Source organism: Nomascus leucogenys, chromosome 2, assembly GCF_006542625.1.
Source record: "Nomascus leucogenys isolate Asia chromosome 2, Asia_NLE_v1, whole genome shotgun sequence".
In the NCBI taxonomy this organism is placed as follows: Eukaryota; Metazoa; Chordata; class Mammalia; order Primates; family Hylobatidae; genus Nomascus; species Nomascus leucogenys.
This window is the reverse complement of record NC_044382.1, coordinates 47,689,990-47,700,853: the sequence shown is the minus strand read 5'-3', so window position 1 is coordinate 47,700,853 and position 10,864 is coordinate 47,689,990. Positions and strand designations below refer to the sequence as shown.

Sequence of the window (10,864 nt, the reverse complement as noted above, 5' to 3'; positions counted from 1 at the left end):
GAACTGTCTGGTTAGACTTTCTTTGGCCCTGGTCATTAATTCATGGAATCACAGACCGAAAGCCCATTCTGTAAGGGTTTCAGCTAACATGAGTCCAAGTCTTCTTTCTACAGATGAGGAAACTGAATCCCTGGAGAGTTTAAGTGACTTTAGCAGTGCATGCACCGCGGTACTGGGCGTGGAATCCATTCTTTTGAGTCATCCTCTTAACTCTTCATAAAATATGTTGCAAAGACACCATAAAACCATAGAATACCACCTGGAGCACGCTCCATAAGTTATAAAGGAAGCAAAAATCTTAAAGGAGACAGCAAAGAGTTCGGGATTCCCGTGGACGAAGACATTTTCAGCCCTGCTATCTTCTCCGCCCCACCTGTCTCGCTTGCTCTCACTTCCTGGGCTACCTGACCTAGCTCCGCCCCCTCCAGGTGGCTCCACCGCTTCCTGGTAGCCCAGCCGCCCCCCCCCCCCGCCCCCTCCCACCCCCTGCCACCAAGCGGAACCAATATCCGTCCGCTACGGGGTAAGCCGGATCTTTCTCGCTCAGACTCATCGCAGCGGTGACTCGGCAGCAGCGTCTCGCGTCATCAGTGACAGCCCCGATCCTTGCTACGCTTTGCGTCGCTCTGCCAGGAGCAGTCGCCTCCTCCTTGGCAAATAGTCCTCGGCAGGGTCCGAGTTCTTGGATAATCCGAGAGGAAAGGCACGAGAAGTTGCAGTACGGGGACACGGAAACGACCAGGAGAGGAGGCCAGGGAGCGAAGTTTCCGCAATAGTGTGTGAAGTTAGTTAAAAACTCCCTCCTTCCTCAGGATCCCTCCGCCTGCAGTAGCGGTGGTGAGGCCGAGGGAGCCGCCATTTTGGATGTTCGGTTCTTGCTGCCACTGCTGCCGCCGCCCCCGGAGCTGCTGGTTTCATTCGAGGTTTCGGGCCGGTGAGTGTCACTCCCGGCGCTGAGAGCATATTGCTGCTTTTGCCCCGCCGCTGCCGCGGGCGCTTGACCGGAAGCTTCCTGTCAGTTTCAGGGGTCCGGTCCCAGGCTGTGGGTGTTGAGAAGAGAGGACAGAGAAGCTGGGCCAGGAGGGGCCGGGAGCCCCAGGGGCTGCTCCGACTTCTGGAGGGCCGACCCCGAGGCCTCGGAGCGGGAGGTTCCGCGCGCCGCGGCGTTCCATGTTGTGGCGTTGCCCCGCCGGTACGGGCCTCCTTGAACCCTTGACTTTCTCAGGCTGCGATCTTTGAGGGCTCATTCAGGGAGCCTGGGGTTTAGCGGGGCGGGCCCCACCCCCGCGTGTCTTCTCTGAGCCACGTATCAGCGTTCTTGTGTCTTGTACCCGTGTCAGGTCTCTCAGATAACTCTTAGCGTGTCCAAATGCCCAGTTAATCGCTGCCTACCCCTGCAGTGCCGTCCTCTCGAACCGGACGTCGGCCTCGCCTCTCTCTAACCTTCCGACCAACTTCTTTCCCAATTTTCCGTGTGTGTGTGTGTGTGTGTGTGTGTGTGTGTGTGTATGTTTTTTTGTTCTTGTTTTTTTCAACCTACCTGCGAGTATACTGTTTACCCTTTTCTCAGCTCCTGGCCCTGCGGACGTCAGCGTCTAATAATTCTCCCGGTCTTCCTGATTGCCTGAAAGAGTCGGGACGGTTCGGTTGATTGTGTTTCCCGGTTAGGACTTGGTGTAGGAGATCCATCGAACCACTCGCTCAGAGTAATGTTTATGAAGCAGATTATGTTTATGAAGCAGATTAAATGGCTTTTGGGAGGCGGGAGCTGTCAAATGTTTTCTCATGTGTGGATTCCCTCCCTGTGCCGAATACTTAGCTTTTTGGTACTTACCGACACTTGTGTGGTGTTTTTTTTTTCTCCCCTATTATATATCCCTGGGCATGGAAATCTGTTCGTGGAGAAAAATCTTAATCTGAGGTAGGTAGAAAGGAGAGTTGGGCTGCTTTACAGTGATTAGTTAACAGAAGAGAGGAGTTAGTGCTTTCTTAGTGACCTTAAGTTTGAGGTGTTTGTACAGTAATGATCTTTGCTGACTGATTCTAAAAAATACTTGTAATGACTTCATGTATTGGGTTTTTCTGGGGATAGTTGAATTTTAAATATTCACTTCCACCGTTCCCTAGAATACTTGTCAAATACCTATCTTGTCACACACCCTAACTTTCAAGTTTGAAAAATATAAACCCTCTAAGTACTCGTAATCTTGTCACTTTTATTCTAAAGGCATGTTTGCAGTCTAGCATGCTTGAATAAAAAGTATGTCTTTATTTTTATTTTTATTTTTTTTGAGACGGAGTCTCGCTCTGTCTCCAGGCTGGAGTGCAGTGGTACGGTCTCGGCTCACTGCAACCTGCACCTCCCGGGTTCAAGCAATTATCTTGCCTCAGCCTCCCAAGTAGCTGGGACTACAGGTGCACGCCGCCACGCCCGGCTAATTTTTTATTGTTGTTGTATTTTAGTAGAGATGGGGTTTCACCATGTTGCCCAGGCTGATCTTGAACTCCTGAGCTCAGGCAGTCCGCCCGCCTCGGCCTCCCAAAGTGCTAGGATTACAGGCGTGAGCCACCGCGCCTGGCGAATAAAAAGTATTTCACAGTAATTCACTGATATATTTCCTACGTTTCAATTTAGGCGAGTGTGATTGAATCACCCTTATTTCATCTCAGCCTGGGTTTTCATATCTGCAAAAGAGAAATTAACTTATTTGAGATCACAGTCTAGTGGTTGAAGTTTAAATTTATAACTTGAACTGAGTCAAGCTTTTTAGTATTGCTAAGCCACATATAGATGCATTATTCTTATCAGGTTATTGAAATGAGATTGTAGATAAATTCCTGTATAGGTCATATGATGTCTTAGAAGAAAACAATATTTTCAGTTTAAATACTCAATGATCTTGTTATTTGTTTTAAGCAGATTTTTCAAAAATATATTAGTTACTATTAGATATGTGAGTTCTGTATTACCCTGAAGCAGTGGAATTTTCTCTTTTGGTTTAAAGGAACTGTCAAACACTGAACACCTATGTAATGCTCACTCATTCACTAAGTATGCCCTCGCAGTTACTACTGAAATGTTCCATTTCTGACTTAGACTTTTCAAGTAAGGTGTTAGAAGAGCTATCACATAGATGTTAGTTAACTCAGTGTTTTTCATGCTTTAATATATTGGTATTTAAATGTCATTCAGGCGGGCACTCAGTGGCTCATGCTTGTAATCCCAACACTTTGGGAGGTGCAAGGTGGATCCCCTGAGCCCAGGAGTTGGAGGCCAGCCTGGGCAACCTAATGAGACTCCGTCTCTACCAAAATATTTTAAAATATTAAACTTTTAAAAATTCATTCTTAGATAGTTTGCATTCACTGTAGGAAGGGTCCTTTTGCCTTAACAAATTCCTAGCAAAGTGTTGTTTAGTGCACCATTGATCAGTGCGTATTTGAATGTCTGCTTTGTGTTTAGGAAATCTCCGTTTTCTTTTGGGAGCAGTTGCTTGTTCTTTGGTCTGACCTCTGTAATTGATAGCAGTTCTAGATTTGAGGGCAGATTTTAGAGTGAAACTATAAAGTACAGAATTTGCCAGGAATGCCTTGGTGATATTTCACCCCAGTATTTATTTTAAAAAGGAGTTTTAAAAATCAGTGGTATGCAAACCAAAACCAACTTCTTTATGATTTATAAAAACTCTTTTATTTTTTATTATTTTTATTGTTTGAGACAGGGTCTCACCCTGTTGCCCAGGCTGGAGTGCAGTGGTCTTGGCTCACTGCAGCTTGGACCTCCTGGGCTCAAGCGATCCTCCTGCCTCAGCCCTCCACGTAGCTGGGACTACAGGTATCTGCCACCACACGGGGCTAATTTTTGTATTTTTTGTATAGTGTTTTGTCATGTTGCCCAGGCTGGGCTCAAGCAGTCCTCTTGCCTCGGCCCCCCAAAGTGCTGAGATTACAGGTGTGAGCCACCTCACCTGGCCAAACTCTTTTAATTTATACAAATTTAAAAAGTTGAATGAGTATTTTCCAAGATATTATTTTTAATTAAAAAAATTGAATTGGCAATCTACATACCAAAACAGATTTTCCACAATGCTTAATCCCCTTATTTGCATTTGATGAGGATTTTAAAATTTTGTGTATATAGCAGGACTTAATTGCTATCAAAACTTTAAAACTCTTACTTAGAGCTTCAGAAAATTTAAAAATACTGTTTTAGGTGCTTGTAATTTAGTCTGTCCTTGCTTTATGAATTGTTTTCAGTTCTTTTTTGTTTGTTTTTTGAGACAAAGTCTTACTCTGTCTCCCAGGCTGGAGTGCAGTGGCTCGATCTCGGCTCACTGTGCAACCTCCACCTCCTGGATTCCAGTGATTTCTGCTGCCTCAGCCTCCCAAGTAGCTGAGATTACAAGCGTGAGCCACCATGCCCAGCTAATTTTTGTATTTTTAGTAGAGGCGGGGTTTCACCATGTTGGCTAGGCTGGTCTTGAACTCCTGACCTTAAGCGATCCACCCACCTTGGCCTCCCAAAGTGCTGGGATTACAGGCGGGAGCCACTGCGTCCAGTCTGTTTTCAGTTCTTGATTTTGGCCTTCTTTATTCTCTGTTACTTTTACTCAGTTTCTAATGCAGAATAGTGTTGAAAGTAGCAAACAATTTTTTTCAACTCCTCTCAGCTTATAACTAACAAGCAATTTTATTTTAATTGATTGATTGATTGAGACAGGTTCTCTTTCACCCAGGCTGGAGTGCAGTGGTGCAATCTCAGCTCACTGCAGCCTCGACCTCCTGCCATGTTCAAGTAATCCTCCCACTTCAGCCTCCTAAGTAGCTGGGACTGTAGGCATGTGCCGCCTGATTTATTATTTTTTTGTAGAGACAGGGTTTCGCTATATTCCCCAGGCTGGTTTCGAATTCCTGGGCTCAAGAGGTCCTCCCACCTCTGCCTCCCAAAGTGCTGGTATTAAAGGTGTGTGCCACCATGCCTTGCCCACAAGCAATTTTAAACTTAAGAGAGCAGGCTGGTGCAGTGGTTCATGCCTGTAATCCCAGCACTTTGGGAGGCCGAGGCAGGTGGATCACTTGAGGTCAGGAGTTTGATACCAGCCTGGTCAACATGATGAAATCCCGTCTGTACTAAAAATACAAAAGTTAGCTGGGCATGATGACGCGCACCTGCATTCCCAGCTACTTAGGAGGCTCAGGCAGGAGGATTGCTTGAACCGGGAGGTGGAGGTTGCAGCGAGCTAAGATCGCGCCGCTGCACTCCAGCCTGGGTGACAGATGGAGGCTCTGTCTCAAAAAAAAAAAAAAAAAAAAGAAAAAAATTAAGAGAGCATATTTATATAATCTTTTGTATTTCTTGGCTTACAGGTTTTGAAATTGTCTTTGTTGGCCGGGCGAGGTGGCTCACACCTGTAATCCCAGCACTTTGGGAGGCTGAAGCGGGTGGATCACGAGGTCAGGAGATCGAGACCATCCTGGCCAACATGGTTAAACCCTGTCTCTACTAAAAAATAGAAAAATTAGCTGGGCATGATGGTGCGTGCCTGTAGTCCCAGCTACTCGGGAGGCTGAGGCAGGAGAATCACTTGAACCCGGGAGGTGGAGGTTGCAGCGAGCTGAGATCACACCACTGCACTCCAGCCTGGGGACAGAGTGAGACTCTGTCCCCCCAAAAAAAAAAAAAAAGTTTGTCAAAATGTAGCATTTTTCCAGTTGCCTTTTTGTATAGAAAATTTTATTTCAATGAGGTCAAGAAAGAGAAAAGGGAAAAGAGGTGTCTTTTTTTTTTTTTTTTTTTTTTTTTTTGAGACGGAGTCCCCCTCTGTCGCCCAGGCTGGAGTGCCTTGGAGCCATCTCCGCTTACTGCAACCTCCGCCCCCGGGTTCAAGCAATTCTCCTGCCTCAGCCTCCTGAGTAGCTGGGACTACAGGTGTGCGCCACCACGCCTAGCTAATTTTTGTATTTTTAGTAGAGACAGGGCTTCACCCTGTTGGCCAGGCTCAAGTGATCCACCAGCCTTGGCCTCCCAAAGTGCTGGGATTACAGGCGTGAATGAGGTGTCATTTTTACTTTGAAGATACATGTTAAGTTTTTTTCTTCACTGACCTAATAGCACAATACACTTAATATGGCATGAGTTTTGGTTGCTGGAGAAACTGGTTAAAGTTTGAAGGGTCCAGAAGTGGGAGAAAAACACACTTGCCAAATGTGTTGAGTCAGCATTAACACTTTAGCATAAAAGGGCAAGGATTAGGATGAGATGATTGAAATGAGAAATGCTTTTTTTCACTAGGTACTTGGAAATTTTACTTTTAAAAAAAGCCTACTCAGGGCCGGGCGCGGTGGCTCACGCCTGTAATCCCAGCACTTTGGGAGGCCGAGGCGGGCAGATCACGAGGTCAGGAGATCGAGACCATCCTGGCTAACATGGTGAAACCCCGTCTCTACTAAAAATACAAAAAAAATTAGCCGGGCAAGGTGGTGGGCGCGTGTAGTCCCAGCTACTCGGGAGGCTGAGGCAGGAGAATGATGTGAACCCCACGGGGCGGAGCCTGCAGTGAGCCGAGATCGCGCCACTGCACTCCAGCGTGGGAGACAGCGAGACTCCGTCTCAAAAAAAAAAAAAAAAAAAAAAAAAAAAGCCTACTCAGACCCTTGGGAGATTTAATTAGTAAATTATAAATGTTGTTGGCAACAAATTAAGTAGTTTTAGAAGAAGTCATTTTTTTTAAAAGATGAGGAAAAAATACATGTGACTTTTGTAATTTATAAATAAAAACATCTTATTTTTAATTTTTTTTTTTTTTTGAGACAGAGTCTCACTCTGTCACCCAGGCTGGAGTGCAGTGGTGCCATCTCCGCTTACTACAGCCTCCACCTCCTGGGTTCCCGTGATTCTTGTGCTCAGCCTCCCGAGTAGTGTGCACCACTGTACCTGGCTACTTTTTGTATTTTTAGTGGAGACGGGGTTTTGTCATGTTGGCCAGGCTGGTCTCGAACTCCTGACCTCAGGTGATTGACCTGCTTCAGCCTCCCAAAGTGCTCGGATTATAGGTGTGAGCCACTGAGCCTGGCCAAAATATTTTAAATCTTTCAAAGATATGTAAAGATGTTACATGTTTTCTAAACCTAAAAATAAACTTTGCTGGCCAGACCTGGTGGCTCATGTCTGTAATCCCAGTACTTTGGGAAGCCAAGTCCGAAGGATCACTTGAAGACAGGAGTTGGAAACCAGTCTGGGAAACACAGTGGGACCCTGGCTGTACGAATTTTTTTTTTTTTTTTTTTTTTTTTTGAGAGAGAATCTTGCTCTGTCACCCAGGCTGGAGTGCAGTGGTGCGATCTCGGCTCACCTCAACCTCCACCTCCTGGGTTCAAACGATTCTCCTGCCTCAGCCTCCCAAGTAGCTAGAATTACAGGCGCCTGCCACCATGCACAGTTAAATTTTGTACTTTTAGTAGAGATGGGGTTTCACCATGTTGGCCAGGCTGGTCTTGAACTCCTGACCTCAAGTGATCCACCCGCCTCGGCCTCCCAAAGTGCCAGGATTACAGGCATGAGCCACCGTGCCTGGCCCAAAATTTTTTAAAGTGGCTGGGTTTGTGGTGTCTTTGCCAGTAACCTTAGCTGCCTGGGAGGCTGAGGCAGGAAGATCACTTGAACCCAGGAGTTCAGGCTGCAGTGAGCTAAGACTGTGCCACTGCACTCTGTCACCCAGCCTGGGTGACAGAGATAGACTGTCTCAAAAAAAAGAGAAAAGTAAAAAACGCTTCTTTTGCTTTCTTTTAAGACTGAACAATTTCTCAATTGTTTAGTTTTGAGGTTTAGTTAAATAGGTTCACTAACTTGAGCTGTAAAAACACTAATGGAACTCCTTTTACTTTGAGTTGTACAACTGTGTAATCATTTATATAAGTTAGCTCTTTCAACCAAATACACGTTGAGCATCCCTTATCTGAAATACTTGAGACCAGGAGTGTTTCATATTTTGGATTTTTTCAGATTTTGGAATATTTGCGTTACGCCACTTGTACATCCCTAATCCTAAAATCCAAAATCTGAAACACTTGAAGAGCATTTTTTTTTTTTGGAGACAGAGTCTTGCCCTGTTGCCCAGGCTGGAGTGCAGTGGCACAATCTCAGCTCACTGCAAGCTCCGCCTCCTGGGTTCACGCCATTCTCCTGCCTCAGCTTCCAGAGTAGCTGGGACTACAGGCGCCTGCCACCACGCCCGACTAATTTTTTGTATTTTCAGTAGAGACGGGGTTTCACCGTGTTAGCCAGGATGGTCTCGATCTCCTGACCTTGTGATCTGCCCGCCTCCGCCTCCCCTGCTGGGATTACAGGCGTGAGCCACCGCGCCCGGCCTTGAAGAGCATTTCTTCAAGCATCATGTCAACAATAAAAAAATGTCAGGTTTTGGAGCATTTCAGGTTTTGGATTAGGGACGTTTACCCTATAGTGTTACATCATCTCTTCTATGACAGTCTTAATTTTAACCCACAATTTTAACAGATTATGAATGAATATGCTTCAATGTTTCTCTCAATGCTTAGTTAAGTACTGTATATACGCACGTAAATGTAGATAGGAATTTTTTGTTTTTGCTAAAGAGAGATCATGTTATTTATATTACTCTATTAACACTTTTTTTTTTTTTTAAACATGTCATGGTCAGTAAATATAATTCTTTTTTTTGTTTGTTTTTTGAGACAGTCTTACCCTGTCACCCAGGTGGTGGGAACCTCCGCCTCCTGGGTTCAGTGATTATCCTGCCTCAGCCTTCAGAGTAGCTGGGATTATAGGCACCTGCCACCACACCCAGATAATTTTTGTATTTTTAGTAGAGATGAGGTTTCGCCATGTTGGCCAGGCTGGTCTCAAACTCCTGACCTCAAGTGATCTGCCTGCCTTTGCCTCCCAAGATGCTGGGATTACAGGCATGAGCCAGCGCGCCCAGCCAATATAATTCATTTTTGTTTTGTTTTGTTTTGTTTTTTTGAGATGGAGTTTTGCTCTTGCTGCCCAGGCTGGAGTGCAATGGCGTGATCTCAGCTCACCGCAACCTCCGCCTCTTAGGTTCAAGTGATTCTCCTGCCTCAGCCTCCCTAGTAATTGGGATTACAGGCATGTGCCACTATGCCCCGCTAATTTTGTGTTTTTAGTAGAGACGGGTTTCTTTTCTTTTTTTTTGAGACGGAGTCTTGCTATGTCACCCAGGCTGGAGTGCAGTGGCACGATCTCGGCTCACTGCAAGTTCTGCCTCCCAGTCATGCCATTCTCCTTCATCAGCCTCCCGAGTAGCTGGGACTACAGGCATCCACCACCACGCCCGGCTAATTTTTTGTATTTTTAGTAGAGATGGGGTTTCACCGTGTTAGCCAGGATGGTCTCCATCTCCTGACCTCGTGATCCACCCGCCTTGGCCTCCCAAAGTGCTAGGATTAAAGGCGTGAGCCACCGTGCCCAGCCCAAGACGGGGGGTTTCTCCATGTTGGTCAGGCTGGTTTTGAACTCCCGACCTCACGTGATCCTCCCACCTTGGCCTCCCAAAGTGCTGGGATTACAGGTGTGAGCCACCATGCCTGGCCAATATAATTTTTTTTTTTTGAGATGGGGACTCTTGCTCTGTCACCCAGGCTAGAGTGCAGTGGCGCGATCTCGGCTCACTGCAAGCTCCGCCTCCTGGGTTCACGCCATTCTCCTGCCTCAGCCTCCCGAGTAGCTGGGACTACAGGTGCCCACCACCACACCTGGCTAATTTTTTGTATTTTTTTTTAGTAGAGACGGAGTTTTGCCGTGTTAGCCAGGATGGTCTCGATCTCCTGACCTCGTGATCCACCTGCCTCGGCCTCCCAAAGTGCTGGGATTACAGGCGTGAGCCACCGCGCCCGGCAATATAATTCATTATTATTTTTTTAAAAGATGAGATTTTGCTATGTTGCTCGGGCTGATCTCGAACTCCTGGGCTTGAGCAATCTGCCTGCATCGGCCTCCCAAAGTGCTGGGATTACAGGTGTGAGCCATCGCACCCAGCCAATATAATTTATTATTATTATTATTATTATTATTATTTAAGACGGAACCTTGCTATGTCACCCAGGCTGGAGTGCAGTGGCACAGTCTCGGCTCACTGCATGCTCCGCCTCCTGGGTTCACGCCATTCTGCATCAGCCTACCGAGTAGCTGGGACTACAGGCGCCTGCCACCACACCCGGCTAATTTTTTGTATTTTTAGTAGAATTGGGTTTCACCATGTTAGCCAGGATGGTCTTGATCTCCTGACTTCGTGATCCGCCCACCTCGGCCTCCCAAAGTGCTGGGATTACAGGTGTGACCCACCTCTCCCAGCCTATTATTTTTTTAATAAGAGATGAGATATAGCTATATTGCTCAGGCTGGTCTCAACTCCTGGACTTGAGCAGTCTGCCTGCCGCGGACTCGCAAAGTGCTGAGATTACAGGTATGAGCCACTGCACTCAGCCCACAGTAAATATAATTCTATCTTGTTCCTTTAAATAGTCCTATTGTGTCTTATAGCATGGATGTACCATAATTTATTATTTTCCTGTGGGCATTTAGATCATTTCTAGATTTTTGCCACTTAACAAAGTGCTACAATAAATATCCTTGTACATGCCACCTTATTTGCTGATGCTTTTATTTCTGTAGAGTCTCCAAAGGGGGAATTCTGGGTTAACAGAGAAATACATTTTAAGTATTATTATTGCTAGATTACTCTCTAAATAGGTTATCATAATTTTCATCCCAAATAGCAGTAACTTCTCCATATCATGAAACCACTGGGTGTAAATACATAGTTTAATTTTTACTAGTCTGCTGGATGATAAATGGGTCATGCAG

General features: G+C 45.9%; 1 protein-coding gene across 3 annotated transcripts in view; it reads left to right on the top strand.

Annotated features, from left to right (window-relative positions):
- The first annotated feature begins 589 nt into the window (after positions 1–589).
- The window catches only part of AP1G1 (adaptor related protein complex 1 subunit gamma 1), an 82,175-nt gene continuing 71,900 nt past the window's right edge, over positions 590–10,864 (top strand). For 2 of the 3 annotated variants that reach the window (XM_030829684.1, XM_030829682.1), the window contains exon 1: positions 590–934. The gene's annotated coding sequence lies outside the window, so the exon portion shown is untranslated. Of the gene's footprint in view, positions 935–1,066; positions 1,193–10,864 lie in introns of those variants that run through there. The other variant, XM_030829688.1, reaches the window with a different exon arrangement.